The sequence below is a fragment of the Callithrix jacchus genome, chromosome 21, assembly GCF_049354715.1.
Source record: "Callithrix jacchus isolate 240 chromosome 21, calJac240_pri, whole genome shotgun sequence".
Classification (NCBI taxonomy): domain Eukaryota; kingdom Metazoa; phylum Chordata; class Mammalia; order Primates; family Cebidae; genus Callithrix; species Callithrix jacchus.
This window is the reverse complement of record NC_133522.1, coordinates 1431232-1447979: the sequence shown is the minus strand read 5'-3', so window position 1 is coordinate 1447979 and position 16748 is coordinate 1431232.

Genomic DNA, 16748 nt, shown 5'->3' with positions numbered 1-16748 from the left:
AATTATGTTGTTTTTTGTAATTCTTAGATATGATATATCAGCTCTTACCTCTGGCCATTTATGGGAACTTTATTATACATTTGATAGTGTTTTTAGTCTATTTTTAGATGCTGGGTAATTTTTATCTTAAGTACGCTCCCCAATTCTGTGAGTTTATTGCTTCATAAAATACCGCTCACTGCTTTTGACATTGTAAAACCCTCATACTGTGAATAATTTCATTTTATTTATGCATAACAGGGCAAGATTTTTTTAAGAACAAATGAAAAGAATTTTAAGATGGTATCTTGTTAATGTCAAAACTTGTCTTTTCTAAAAAATATATGTCTAACACAGGACTTTGGAAAAATAATCATGATACGTTTGCTGATTAAAAGGAGGTATGTGTCTATATAAAGAAAAGAGGCAATCTTTTTCTTTTAATAAGATCTTTAAATATAGCAGATATTCAACTGTCTGTGTGAGGAATGGGAACAAATACACTAAGACTCTTTCTTAGATGAGGAAAATTCTGAGATGGAAGCCTCCATTGATATCAGTACCAAGCAAATCATACTAAGTGAGCAGCTTCTTAGTCTGTATATGAATAAGGCTTTCCCTAAAGTAGAATGAGTACACAAGCAGCAACTATATATATTGAGCCTACAATTATATTTCCTTTTGATATAACATTCGAATTACTGGCACCTCAAAGAAGAGCTAAATTTGTCTTAACGATTATACAGTACTCTGTATCTAATTTAATGATATCAGTTTTATATTTATTTAAATTTCTGTCTTCACTCTTAATATATTCTACCTCCCAGAAACTAACTGAGAAAAATATCTACATCAGAAGATTATTTCATGACAGAAAGAAAAGTGATAATGCTAAGAGTGTCTTATTCTAAGGAAATTTTTATATTCAGTTAAGTCATGATGTTGTATTTTTTTTCTTTAGCCCGACTTTAAATTGTTTTTTAAAGGGGCTAAATTACTATTAATGTATAGTCATATGCTAAGGTAGAATGCTAAGGAACTGCAATAAGAAAAAACAGTAGTGCAACTCCCTAATAGAGCACACCTCATTTAACTGAGCTTCCCTTTTTTTTAATTATACTTTAAGTTCTGGGGTACATGTGCAGAACATGCAAGTTTGTTACAGTTATACACATGCCATGATGGTTCACTGCATCCATCACCCTGCTGTCTACATTAGGTACTTCTAATGCTATCTCACCCCTGGCCCCACACGCCCTGACAGGCCCGATATATGATGTTCCCCTCCCTGTGTACATGTGTTCTCATTGTTCAGCTCCCACTTAGGAGAGAACGTGTGGTGCTTGGCTTTCTGTTCTTGTGTCAGTTTGCTGAGAATGATGGTTTCCAGCTTCATCCATGTCCCTGCAAAGGACATGAACTCATCCTTTTTATGGCTACATGGTATTCCAGGGTGTATATGTGCCACATTTTCTTTATCCAGTCTATCATGGATGGGCATTTGGGTTGGTTCCAAGTCTTTGCTATTGTGAACAGTGCTCCAATAAACATATGTGTCTTTATAGTAGAATACTTACAATCCTTTGGGCATAAACCCAGTAATGGGATTGCTGGGTCAAATGGTATTTCTATTTCTAGGTCCTTGAGGAATCGCCACACTGTCTTCCACAATGGTTGAACTAATTCACACTCCTACCAGCAGTGTAAAAGTGTTCCTATTTCTCTGCATCCTCTCCAGCATCTGTTATCTCCAGATTTTTTTAATGATCACCATTCTCACTGGCGTGAGACAGTATCTCAATGTGGTATTGATTTGCATTTCTCTAATGACCAGTGATGATGAGCACTTCATGTGCGTAAGCTGCATAAATGCCTGCTTTTGAGAAGTGTCTGTTCATATCTTTTGCCCACTTTTTCATGGGATTTTTTTTCTTATAAATTTGTTAAAATCCTTTGTAGATTCTGGATATTAGCCCTGTGTCAGATGGGTAGATTGCAAAAATTTTCTCCCATCCTGTAGGTTTCCAGTTCACTCTAATGATAGTTTATTTTGCTGTGCAGAAACTCTTTACATTAATTAGGTCTCATTTGTCTATTTTGGCTTTCGTTGCCAATGCTTTTGGTGTTTTAGTCATGAAGTCCTTGCCTATGCCTATGTCCTGAATGGTTTTGCCTAGGTTTTCTTTTAGGGTTTTTATAGTTTTAGGTCTTATGTTTAAATCTTTAATCCATCTTTAGTTCATTTTTGTATAAAGTGTAAGGAAGAGATCCATTTCAGCTTTCTGCATACGGCTAGCCAGTTTTCCCAACACCATTTATTGAAGAAGGAATCCTTTCCCCATTGCTTTTTTTTTGCCAGGTTTGTCAGAGATCAGATGATGGTAGATGTGTGGCATTATTTCTGAGGCCTCTGTTCTGTTCCATTGGTCTATGTCTCTGTGTGATGCCTCCAACTTTGCTTTTTTTTTTTCCTTAGGATTATCTTGGCTATGTGGGCTCTTTTTGGGTTTGGTGGGGATAGCATTGAATATATAAATTACTTTGGGCAGTATGACATTTTCACAATATTGATTCTTCCTAATCATGAACATGGAATGTTTTCCATCTGTTTGTGTCCTCTCTTATTTCCTTGAGGAGTGGTTTGTAGTTCTCCTTGAAAAGGTCCTTCATATCCCTTGTTAGTTGTATTCCTAGATAGTTTATTCTCTTTGTAGCAATTATAATGGGAGTTCACTCTTGATTTGGCTCTCTGTCTGTTATTGGTGTATAGGAATGTTTGTGATTTCTGCACATTGATTTTGTATCCTGAGACTTTGCTGAAGTTACTTATCAGCTTAAGGAGATTTTGGGCTAAGATGATGGGGTCTTCTAAATATACAATCATATTGTCTGCAAATAGAGACAGTTTGACTTCCTCTTTTCCTAATTGAATATCGTCTATTTCTTTTTCTTGCCTGATTGCCTTGGCCAGAACTTCCAATACTATATTGAATAGGAGTGGTGAGAGAGGGCATCTTTGTCTTGTGCCAGTTTTCAAAGGGAATGCTTCTGGTTTTTGCCCATTCAGTATGATATTGGCTGTGGGTTTGTCATAAATAGCTCTTATTATTTTGAGATACATTCCATCAATATCTAGTTTATTGAAAGTTTTAGCATAAAGGGCTGTTGAATTTTGTCAAAGGTCTTCTCTGCATCTATTGCCATAATCACATGGTTTTTGTCTTTGGTTCTGTTTATGTGATGAATTACATTTATTTATTTGTGTATGTTGAACCAGCCTTGCTTCCCAGGGATGAAGCTGACTTGATCATGATGGATCAGCTTCTTGATATGCTGTTGGATTCGGTTTGCCAGTATTTTATTGGGGATTTTTGCAATAATGTTCATCAGGAATATTGGTCTGAAATTTTCTTTTTTAGTTGTGTCTCTGCCAGGTTTTGGTACAAGGATGATGTTGGTCTCATAACAGGAGTTAGGGAGGATTCCCTCTTTTTGTATTGTTTGGAATCGTCTCAGAAGGAATGGTACCAGCTCCTCTTTGTACCTCTGGTAGAATTCGGCTCTGAACCCATCTGGTCCTAGACCTTTTTTTGGTTTATGGGCTATTAATTGCTCCCTGAATTTCAGAACTTTTTGTTGGTCTACTCAGGAATTCAAATTCTTCCTGGTTTAGTCTCGGGAAGGTGCAAGTGTCCAGGAATGTATCCATTTCTTCCAGAGTTTCCAGTGTATTTGCATAGAGATGTTTACAGTATTCTCTGATGGTAGTTTGTATTTTGTGGAATCAGTGGTGATATTCATTTTGTCATTTTTTATTGCATCTATTTGATTCTTCTCTCTTTTCATTTTTCATTAGTCTGGCTAGCAGTGTGTCTATTTGTTGATCTTTTCAAAAAACCAGCTCCCAGATTCATTGATTTTTGGGAGGGGTTTTTATGTCTCTATCTCCTTCAGTTCTGCTTTGATCTTATTTATTTCTTGTCTTCTGCTAGCTTTTGAATTTGTTTGATCTTGCTCCTCTATTTCTTTTCATTGTGATGAGAGGGTGTCAATTTTAGATCTTTCCGCTCTTCTCATGTAGGCATTTAGTGCTATAAATTTCCCTCTACTCACTCCTTTAAATGTACCAGAGGTTCTGGTACATTGTGTCTTTATTCTCGTTGATTTCAAAGAACATCTTTGTTTCTTCCTTCATTTCATTATTTATCCAGTAGTCATTCAGAAGAAGTTTTTTCAGTTTCCATGTAGTTGTGCGGTTTTGAGTTTAATTTCTTAATCCTGAATTCTAATTTGATTGCACTGTGGCCTGAGAGACTGTTTGTCGATGTCTGTTAGGTCCGCTTGGTCCAGATCTGAGTTCAAGTCCTGGATATCCTTGTTAATTTTCTGTCTCATTGATCTGTATAATATTGGCAGTGGGGTGTTAAAGTTTCCCAGTCTTACTGTGTGGTAGTCTGTGTCTCTTTGTAGGTCTCTAAGAACTTGTTTTATGAATCTGGGTGCTCCTGTATTATGTGTATAGTTATTTAAGATAGTTAGCTCATGGTACTGGTACCAAAACAGAGATATAGACCGATGAAACAGAACAGAGGCCTCGGAGGCAACACCACATATCTACAACCATACAATCTTTGATAAACCTGACAAAAACAAGCAGTGGGGAAAGGATTCCCTGTTTAATAAATGGTGTTGGGAAAACTATCTAGCCATGTGCAGAAAGCAGAAACCGGACCCCTTCCTGACACCTTACACTAAAATTAACTCCAGATGGATTAAACACTTAAACATAAGACCTGGCACCATAAAAACCCTAGAAGAAAATCTAGGCAAAACCATTCAGGACATAGGAGTAGGCAAGGACTTCATGACCAAAACACGAAAAGCATTGGCAACAAAAGCCAAAATAGACAAATGGGACCTAATCAAACTCCACAGCTTCTGCACGGCAAAAGACAGTCACTAGAGTGAATCGGCAACCAACAGAATGGGAAAAAATTTTTGCAATTTACCCATCTGACAAAGGGCTGATACCCAGAATTTACAAAGTACTCAAACAGATTTACAGGAAAAAAACACACAAGCCCATTCAAAAGTGGGCAAAGGATATGAACAGACACTTTACAAAAGAAGACATAGAGGAGGCCAACAAACATATGAAAAAATGCTCATCATCACTGGTCATTAGAGAAATGCAAATCAAAACCACATTGAGATACCATCTCACTCCAGTTAGAATGGCGATCATTAAAAAATCTGGAGACAACAGATGCTGGAGAGGATGTGGAGAAAAAGGAACACTTTTACACTGCTGGTGGGAGTGTAAATTAGTTCAACCATTGTGGAAGACAGTGTGGCGATTCCTCAAGGCCTTAGAAATAGAAATTCCATTTGACCCAGCAATCCCATTACTGGGTATATATCCAAAGGACTATAAATCATTCTACTATAAGGACACATGCACACGAATGTTCATTGCAGCACTGTTTACAATAGCAAAGACCTGGAACCAACCCAAATGCCCATCGATGATAGACTGGACTGGGAAAATGTGGCACATATACACCATGGAATATTATGCAGCAATCAGAAATGATGAGTTCATGCCCTTTGTGGGGACATGGATGAATCTGGAGAACATCATTCTCAGCAAACTGACACAAGAACAGAAAATGAAATACTGCATGTTCTCACTCATAGGCGGGTGATGAAAAATGAGAACACATGGACACAGGGAAGGGAGCACTACACACTGTGGTCTGTTGGGGGGAATGGGGAGGGACAGTGGTCGGGGGGAGCTGGGGAGGGATAGCCTGGGGAGAAATGCCAAATGTGGGTGAAGGGGAGGAAGGCAGCAAAACACACTGCCATGTGTGTACCTATGCAACTATCTTGCATGTTCTGCACATGTACCCCAAAACCTAAAATGCAATAAAAAAAAGATAGTTAGCTTTTCTTGTTGCATTGATCCCCTAACCATTATGTAATGCCCTTTTGTCTTTTTTGAACTTTGTTGGTTTAAAGTCTGTTTTATCAGAGACTAGGATAGCAACCCCTGCTTTTTTTTTGCTTTCCATTTACTTGGTAAATATTCCTTCATACCTTTATTTTGAGCTTTTGTGTGTCTTTGCATGTGAGATGGGTCTCCTGAATACAGCACACCAAAGGGTCTTGACTCCTTATCCAATTTGTCAGTCTCTGTCTTTCAACTGGGGCATTTAGCCCATTTGCATTGAAGATTAATATTGTTATGTGTGAATTTGATCTTGTCATTATGATGCTAGCTGGTTATTTGACTTGTTAGTTGATGCCGATTCTTCATAGTGTTGATGGTCTTTACAATTTGATATGTTTTTGCAGTGGCTGATATCGGTTGTTCCTTTTCATGCTTAGGGCTTCTTTCAGGAGCTCTTGTAAGGCAGGCCTGGTGGTGACAAAATCTCTCAGCAGTTGCTTGTCCATAAAGGATTTTATTTATCCTTTGCTTATGAAGCTTAATTTGGCTGGATATGAAATTCTAGGTTGAAAATTATTTGCTTCAAGGATGTTGAATATTGGCCCCCACTCTCTTCTGGCTTGTATGGTTTCTGCTGAGAAAAGTGCTGTGAGTCTGATGGGTTTCCATCTGTGGGTAACCTGACATTTCTCTGGCTGTTCTTAGCATTTTTTCCTTCATTTCAACCCTGGTGAATCTGACGATTATGTGTCTTGGGGTCACCCTTCTCAAGAAGTATCTTTGTGGCGTTCTCTGCATTTCCTGAATTTGAGTGTTATCCTACCTTGGTAGATTGGGGACGTTCTCCTGGATTATACCCTGAGGAGTGCTTTCCAGCTTGGTTTTATTCTCCCTGTCACTTTCAGGTACAGCAATCAAACGTAGATTTGGTCTTTTCAAGTAATCCCATAGTTCTTAGAGGCATTGTTCATTTCTTTTCACTTTTTTATCTAATCTTGTCTTCTCACTTTATTTCATTGTGTTGATCTTGAATCTGATTCTTTTCTTCCGCTTGATCGATTCAGCTCTTAAAACTCGTGTTTTATTCACAAAGTTCTCATGCTGTGTTTTCCAGCTCCTTCAACTCGTTTATGTTCTTTTCTGTCTTGGTTATTCTAGTTAGCATTTCATCTCACCTTTTTTCAAGGTTCTTAGCTTCCTTGCATTGGGTTAGAACATGCTCCTTTACCTTGGAGAAGTTTTTGTCAAACTCATTCTTCATCCAGTGTTGTTCCCTTGCTGGTGAGGAGTTGTGATCCCTTGGAGGAGAAGAGACATTCTAGCTTTTGGAATTTTCACCTTTTTTGCACTGATTTCTTCCATATTTGTGGATTTATCTACCTTTCGTCTTTGAAGTCGGTTACCTTTGGATGGGGTCTTTGAGTGGACGTCCTTTCTGTTGATGTTGAGACTATTTCTTTTTGTTTCTTAGTTTTCCTTCTAACAGTCAGGCCTTCTTGCTGCAGGTCTGCTGGAGTTTGCTAGAGGTCCACTCCAGACCCTGCTTGCCTGGGAATCACCAGCAGGGGCTGCATAACAGCAAATATTGCTGCCTGTTCCTTCCTCTGGTAGCTTCATCCCTGAAGGGTACCTGCCACATGCCAGCCAGAGCTCTCCTGTATAAGGTGTCTGTTGGCCCCTACTGCGAGGTGTCTCGCAGTCAGAATACACGGGGGTCCGGGAGCCACTTGAGGAGGCAGTCTGTCCCTTATCCAAGCTGGAGTGCTGTGCTGGGAGATCGGCTGGTCTTTTCAGAGCTTCCAGGCAGGGATCTGCTAAAGCTGTACCCACAACAGCCCCTTTTCCCAGGTGCTCTGTCCCAAGAAGGTGGGATCTTTATTTATAAGTTCCTGATGGGTTCCTGCCTTTTTTCTGCCTGCAGAGGGCTTGCTGAGCTGCCGTGGGCTCCACCCAGTTTGAACTTCCCAGTGACCTTGTTTACACTGTAATGTAACTGCCTGCTCGACCCTCAGCAATGGTGGACACCCCTCCCTACACAGAGCTCGAATGTCCCAGCTCAAGCTCAGACTGCTGTGTGGCTCCTGTGTGGCTGGGAGAATTTCAAGCCAGTGGATATTAGCTTGCTGGTCTTCATGGGGATGGGACTTACCAAGCCAGATCACTTGGCTCCCTGGCTTCAGCCCCCTTTGCAGGTGACTGAGTGGTTCTGTCTCACTGGTGTTCCAGACACCACCAGGGTATGAAAAAAAAAAAACTGCTGGGGCTAGCTCGATGTCCTCCCAAATGGCCTCCCAGTTTTGTGCTGGAAAAACAGGACCCTGGTGTTGTAGGCACCAGAGGGAATCTCCTGGTCTGTGGGTTGTCCATGGGAAAAGCCCAGTATCTGGGCCGGAGTGCAGGGAACAGTCCCTAATGGATTTCCTTGGCTAAGAGAGGGAGTTTTCTGGCCTCTTGCACTTTCCAGGTGAGATGACGCCTCAGCCTGCTTCAGCTCACCCTCCTTGGGCTGCAACCGCTGTCCAACCAGTCAAAATGAGATGAACCAGGTACCTCAGCTGGAAATGTGGAGATCACTCCCTTCTGTGTCAGTCTCGCTGGGAGCTTCTCACTGGAGCTGTTCCTTTTCAGCCATCTTGCCAGCAACCCCTGAGCTTCACTTTTTTGTTTTGCAGATACTGTGTTTTTAAAAATTCAAGGTTTGTGACAACCCTGTGTTAAGCAAGTCTATCAACACCATTTTTCCATCACCTTTTGTTCACATTTTTTCTCTGTGTCACATTTTGCTAATTCCCACAATACTTAAAACTTTACTATTATTATTATTGTATTTGTTTTGATGATTTGTGATCAGTGGTCTTTGCTGTTGTAATTATTATGGAGTGCCATGAATCTCACCCATATGAAACTGCAAACTTAATTGATAAATGTTCATGTTCTGCCTGCTCCACACACTAGCCTTCCCCATTTCTCTCCCTCTCTTTGGGCCTCCCTATTCCCTAAGATGCAATAATTTTGAAATTAGGCCAATTAAGAACCCTACAATGGCATGTAAGTGTTCAAGTAAAAGAAACACTTGCATATCTCTCACTTTAAGTCAAAAGCTAGAAATGATTAAACTTAGTGAGAAAGCCACGTCAAAAGCCAACAGAGGCCAAATGTTGGGCCTCTTGTGACAAGTCGCCAAGCTGTGAATGCAAAGAAAAAACTCGAAAGAAAAGCGCGACTACATAAATGATAAGTGAAACAAGATGGCTGATAAAGAAAAAGCTTTCATAGTCTGGACTGAAGATCCAACAGGCCACAACATTCCATTAGGCCAAAGCCTAACCCAGAGGAAAACCCTAACTCTCCTCAACTCTGCGATGGCTGAGAGAGGTGAGGAAGCTGGAAAAGAAAAGTCAGAAGCCGGCAGAGGTTGGTTCATGAGATTTAAGGAAAGAAGCCACCTCCATAACAACAGCACCTGGTGAAGCAGCAAATGTTGATGCCGAAGTTGCAGCAAGTTATCCAGAAAATCTAGTGAGGATCGGTGATAAGTCTGGCTACATTAACAACAGGTTCTCAGTGGAGATGAAACAGCCCTGTATTGGAAGAAGTGCTATCCAGGACTTTTGTTATTAGAGAGGAGAAAGAAGTCAGTGTCTGGCTTCAAAGAACAGGCTGGCTCTTTTTAGGGGCTAATCAAACAGGTAACTTTATTTTATTTTTTGTTTTGTTATACCTTAAGTTCTACGATACATGTGCAGGATTGTTACACAGGTATACACATGCCATGGTGGTTTGCTGCATCCATCCCCCATCATCTACATTAAGTATTTCTCCTAATGTTAGCCCTTCTCAATCCCCCCACCCCCTGCTATTCCTCCCCTAGCCCCTCCACCCCCCGGCAGGCCCCAGTGTGTGATGTTCCCCTCCCTATGTCCATGTGCTCTCATTGTTCAACACCCACTTATGAGTGACAACATGCAGTACTTGGTTGTCTGTTCTTGTGTCAGTCTGCTGAGAATGATGGTCTCCAGCTTCATCCCTGTCCCTCAAGCAGGTAACTTGAAATGGAAATCAGTGCTCACTTACCTACCATTCTGAAAATCTTGAAGGTAGATCTATAGAAATCATTTAATCTGAGTATCAGAAAAAAAATTGAATGGAACCTCAGAGACTGTGTGACACATGATTCAAACAATTGTTGATTTCTCATCAGAAATCATAGAAGACAGAAGGAAGTGACCCACAATTTTATAAGTGTTAAAAGTAACTGTCAGCCCAGAATCCTATAAAAATAACTATAAAATTTCTATAAAATATTCTATAAAAATAACCTTTCGGAATAAAAGTGAAGTGAATCTCTCAGAACAAAACCAATCACATTTATTGCCACCAAACCTTCTCTAAAAGAATGGCCAAAGGAAGTTCTTCCAACAGGAGGGGAGTGATATTGGAAAGAAGCTTAAAACAGCATTGTGTTTTTAAAATATGCTTGTTGTTTAAAATACTGCAGTTATGGAGGGTTTAATGTATGCAGATGTGACATGTAAGACAATGACAGAGTAAAGGGGTTAGGATGGTGCCACCTAATTTTTGAAGTAGAAAAATATGTTTTCCAACTTGACTGAAAAGTTTGATGTGTGTATTATAATGTCTAAAGAAACCATTAAAACTGTTCAAAATTATATAGTCAAAACGTCATAGATAAGCTAACATGAAATGTTAAAATATGTTCAAATGATCCAAAAGAAGGCAGAAGAAGAGAAGAGTGAGCATATAACAAAATGGTGACCTGAATCCAAACATATCGATAATGGTATTAAATGTAAATGGTCTAAACATACAAATTAAAAGAGATTGAATTGATTAAAAAGTTACCCAACTTTATGCTATCTACATGTGATTTACTTCAAATATAATTACATATGTAAGCAAAAAGTGAAAAGGTGGAAAAAATATTTACTATCAAAAGAAAGCTGGGCTGGCTACAGTAACATCAGATCAAGTAGATTTTAGAGCATAGAGAAATTTCAGGAATAAAGAGGTTCATTGCAAAATGATAAAAGGGTCAAATCACCAAGAAGAAAACAATTTTAAATGTGTATGCAACTAAAAACAGCTTCGAAATATGTGAAGAAAAAATGGATAGACTGATGGGAATAGATCTGTGATTATTGTTGGATACTTCACTAATCCTTTCTCTTAGTGATCTGTATAACCTATAAACATGATCAGCAAGGATATAAAAGAACATAAAAGGCTATCAACCGGTTACATCTAATTGACCTCTATAAGTCATTCAATCCAACAACAACAAAACAATAATACTCTTTTCAAGTGCCTATAAAATATAGACCTTGGCTGTAAAACAGACGTGAGTAGATTCAAAACAATTGAAATCATACAAAGTATGTTATTTAACCATGAAGGAATTAAACCACATCAATAACACATTTAAGAATCTCCAAACACTTAGAAATTAAACACATTTTTAAATAATCCACAGATCAAAAAGGATGATTCAAGAAATTAAAACATTTGTAAGTAACAAAAATGAGAATGCAACATTAAATATGTGCAATGCAGCCAAGAGCACTCAAAGGGAAATCTATAGCATTTCATTAGGAAATCTCGAGCCAATCATCTATGCTTCTATGTTAAGAAACTACAAAAAGAGGAGCAATTTAAACAGAAAGAAAACATGAAAATAAATAATGTTTTCTTAGATTAGATTAGAGCAGAAACAAATGAACTGAAAATAAAACAGAGAACATCAATAAGCAAAAAGCTTGTTCTTTGAAAAACCTACCATAGATCCACAGGAGGATCTAAGCCTTGAGTGGAACTTGGTTTGATTTTTCTTTTTTTTTTTTGAGGAAGGGAGGGATGAAGGAAGGGAGGAAGGGGGGAGGGAGGAAGGGAGGAAGGGGGGAGGGAGGGAGGGAGGGAGGGAGGGAGGGAGGGAGGGAGGGAGGGAGGGAGGGAGGGAAGGGAAGGAAGGAATTCAAGCAATGAGAGAGACATTGCCGATCTGGATCTAGAGGTTTACAAGTTGATTTCTTTTTTTTTTTGAGTGAAGGAAAGAAGAAAAAAATGAGTAAAGGAGAGGAAGAAAGAGGAAGAGAAAGAGGGAGAGTGAGTGGAAATATTGCTTTATTCTTTAAAAAAATGGGTATTAATAATGGCCAATCAATGTTTCATTTAAACCTATGAGTATGTGTGATGTGGTATTGACTAGAATGTTTATTTTGTGTATTTGAAGTGGAGAGCTCTATAAATATTTATTAAGTTTACTTGTTCCGGATCTGAGTTCGAGTCCTTGATATCCTTATTAATTTTCTGTCTCATTGTGTCTAAGTCTCTATGTATCTGGGTGTTAGGATCATTAGCTCTTGTTGTTGCATTGATCCTTTTACCGCTATATCTTTGTTGCTTTAAAATCTATTTTATCCGATACAAGAATTGCAACTCCTGCTTTTTATTTATTTATTATTTATTTTTGCTCTCCATTTGGTTGGTAAATCTTTCTCCATCCCTTTGTTTTGAGTCTTTGTGTATCCTTGCCTGTGAAACAGGCCTGGATGTAACATGCCGTTGGGTTTTGGTTGTGTCTTTTGATTGCGGGATTTAGTCGATTTAAATTTAGGGTTACTGCCCTTTGATGTTAACTGGCTGTTTTATCCATTCGTTGATGTAAATTCTTCTTTATGTTGGTGCTCTTTATTTTTTGGTATATTTTTAGAAGGGCTGCTACTGGTTGTTTCTTTCTGTGTGTAATGCTTCTTTCAGAAGCTCTTGTAAAGCAGGCCTGGTGGTAATAAAATCTCTGTAGTTCTTGCTTGTTCATAAAAGATTTTATTTTTCCTTCAGTTGTGAAGCTTAGTTTGTCTGGATATGAAATTCTGGGCTGAAGGTTCTGTTCTTTGAGGATGTTGAATATTGGCCCCACTCTCTACTGGCTTGTAGAGTTTCTGCTGAGAGGTCTGCTGTGAGTCTGATAGGCTTGTCTTTGTGGGTAACCTGACCTTTCTCTCTGGCTGCCCTTAGTATTTTCTCCTTCGTTTCAACCATAGTGAATCTAACAATTATGTGCCTTGGGGTTGCTCTTCTTGAGGAATATCTTTGTGGTAGTCTCTGTATTACCTGGGGTTGAATATTGACCTGCTTTGCTAGTTTAGGAAAATTTTCCTGAATAATTTCCTGAAGAGTATTTTCCATCTTGGATTCATTCTCTCCATCGCATTCAGGTACACCTATCAAACGTAGATTTGGTCTTTTCACATAGTCCCACATTTCTTGGAGACTTTGCTCATTCCTTTTTGTCCTTTTTTCTCTAATCTTTTCTTTGCATTTTATTTCATTAAGTTGGACTTTGACCTCTGATATCCCTTCTTCTGCTTGAACAATTCGAGTGTTTAAACCTGTGCATACTTCTCAGAGTTCCTGTATTGTATTCTTCAGTTCCATTATTTCACTCATACTCCTCTCTAAGTTGTCTGTTCTCAATAGGATTTCATCAAACTTTTTTTCAAAGTTCCTAGTTTCTTTACGTTGGGCTGCAACATGTTCTTTTAACTCACCGAAGTTTGTTATTATCCATTCCCTGAGCGATATTCTAGCATTGGGATGCGCTCGTTCTCCATCAAGCCTTGTTCCATTGTTGATGTGGAACTGTGATCATCTTTAGAGGGAGAGGCGTTCTGACTTTGAGTATTTTCAGCTTTTTTACGCTGGTTTCTTCCTGTCATTGTAAATTTATCCTTATGTGGTCTTGGAATTTACCAACTTTCAGATTAGGTCTCTTGAGTGGGCGTCCAGGTTGTTAGTTAGGGCCAGAGCAGCGGCGTTAAAACTGATGGTGCTTTTCTGCCCAGGATTCTCTTGTCTGGCTTCCTTCTTGTGTCCGTAGTGGGTGACTCCGCCTTCCTGGGTCTCCAAACCTCGGTCAGAAGGGGAGCCGGTCCCGTTTACTCTGCGCCGAGCGCTGCCGCGCCGAGGTGCCATCACAGCCACTGCGCCAGGCTCTGGTGTCGTGCTGGGGGCCCTTGTGGGTCCTCCGAACCTGTTTACTCTGCTCTGAGAGCTGCCGCGCAGAGGCGCCGCTGGAACCGCTGCGCCGGCCACGAAAGTCACGCTGGTGACCTGTGTGATTCCTCCACTGGGGATCTTCTGCTCCGTGAGCGACCAGAATTTGTCTGAAAGTGTGGCGTCCTCTGGTTCTCCGCGCCTTCACTGAGAGCTGCAGTCCCGAGATGTTAGCAGTCAGCCATCTCGGATCAGTCTCCTTGGTTTGATTTTCTATGCTCTTGTCTCCTGATCCTGATTTAGTTATTAGGTAATTCCTGCTACTACAAATAGAGGACACTCTATATTGGAAAACCAGTTTTCTATGGCAGTATCTAGGAATCTGGGGATATTTTTCTAGAGCTTTGGTTGGCCATAGTAAATGAACCAGTCAGAAGACAGACACATGGAATGAGAGAGAAAATAAACAGGAGCATCAAAGTTTTTTTTTTATTATGAAGAACTTGGTCTAGTAGACACCTATGTAAACATATAAGAATTACATATGCTTAAATCAGGAAACATTTAGAACTGAAAAAAGGGTGATATTTTACAAAATTAAAAGAATAAAAGTATTAAAATTTGTATTTGTTTGTATATCTACTTTGAAATTATATCCTATTAGTAGAAGTGATGCCCTAAAGTTTCATAGAACATTCATTCTCTAAAAATGCCAAGGCAATGTGTTTCAAACTGTAATGAGGTCTCCAAAGTTTTTACAAGTTTGTGGGTTTTGCTTCAGAAATTCACATTTTAGAAATCTGGAATGGCCAGATTTTGACAGTACTGATAATTTCACTTCCTAATCTTATGTAAAGATTAAATGGCATACTGTATCCCATCTTAATGTAGAATGTACAGTAGGTAATGTAAAGAAAAGTTGGAGAACTGAACAGTACTCACAGTTAATATAAGTACCTCAAAATAAAAGAATTTTAATTGTAATCAATCTTTTTTTTTTATTGCATTTTAGGTTTTGGGGTACATGTGAAGAACATGCAAGACTATTGCATAGGTACACACATGGCAGTGCGATTTGCTGCCTTCCTCCCCATCACCCTATATCTGGTAATCAATCTTTCATTCACTTTTTGAATGAATATAATAAGATAGTATCTTTATATGTATCAGTGCTCACTAGCTCATTTAGCCAATTAAAATTAAATAGCAGTGATTGAAAATGGGTTCACTAATAGCGAAATAAAATAAAAGTGTAGTGAATGCAAATTCTGGTTTATTATATAAAATAATTAAATTGGTTATTATAATATGAAGAAGGTAGTTTATTTTCTGATGTCTCTCTTCTAATCCATAAACAGTGTATAAAAATGCAACTCATTTTTGTATATTGATTTTGTATCCTGAAGGTTCATGAATTAGTTGCATTTCAGTACTCTTTTTAATTATTGTGAAAATAAATTTTAGACCGAATTCTGCTTCTAGTATAGTGAAATACTTTCCAGCAGACCAACCCTCACACAGATGATTGCTATAAATTCTGGACAACAAGAAATCAAACTACCTAAGTGATTTTGAAAATGAGCAGAATTAGATGTAATTAGCAGGAGAGTTGATACTTGGTAGGAGGTGAAGGCATAAAGTGAGTTTTGATTTGGGAGAGAGAACTTGAGGCTGTGATCACAGTTCGGGGCCTAAAACCCTGACAGAAAGCCTGCCATTTCTATGGCCTAAAGAAAAAAAATGACAGTGCATGGGGCAACCAAGCCTCTGAAGAGTGAAGGGAGGAGGATATGGTAAAGGAGAGATCTAGAGAATGGGAGTCTAAAATTCTGAAGGTGAGTAATAACAAACTTCTATGAGCTAAAGGAGCATGTTCTAACCCAGTGCAAAGAAACTAAGAACCTCGAGGAAATGCTAACTAGAATAACCAGCTCAGAGAAGAAAATAAATGACTTGATGGAGCTGAAGAACACAGCACAAGAATGTCTCAAAGCATACACAAGTTTCAATCACCAAATAGATCAAGCAGAGGAAAGAATATCAGAAACTGAAGATCAACTCAATGAAATAAAATGTGAAGGCAAGATCAGAGAAAAAAGTGAAAAGAAATGAGCAAAGCCTCCAAGAGATATGGGATTATGTGAAAAGACCTAATCTACGTTTGATTGGTGTACCTGAATGTGATGGGAAGAATAAAACCAAGTTGGAAAACACTCTTCAGGATATTATCCAGGAGAACTTTCCCAACCTCGCCAGACAGGCCAACATTCAAATCAAGGAAATACAGAGAACATCACAAAGATATTCATCAAGAAGAGCTACCCCAAGGTACATAATTATCAAGATTCACCAGGGCTGAAATAAAGGAAAAAATGCTAAGGACAACTAGAAAGGTCAAGTTACCCACAAAGTTACCCATTAGACTTACAACAGATCTCTTGGCAGAATCCCTGCAAGCCAGAAGAGACTGAGGACCAATATTCAACATCCTCAAAGAAAATAACTTTCAACCCAGAATTTTATATCCAGCCAAACTAAGCTTCATAGCAAAGGAGAAATAAAATCCTTTATGGACAAGCAATTGCTGAGAGATTTTGTCACTACCAGGCCTGCCTTACAAGAGTTTCTGAAAGAAGCACTAAGCATGGAAAGGAACAACCAGTACCAGTCACTCCAAAAACATACCAAATGGTAAAGACCATCGACACAATGAATAAAATGTGTCAACTAACAGGCAAAACATCCAGCTAGTATCAAAATGGCAGGATCAAATTCACACATAACAACATTAATCTTAAATGTAAAC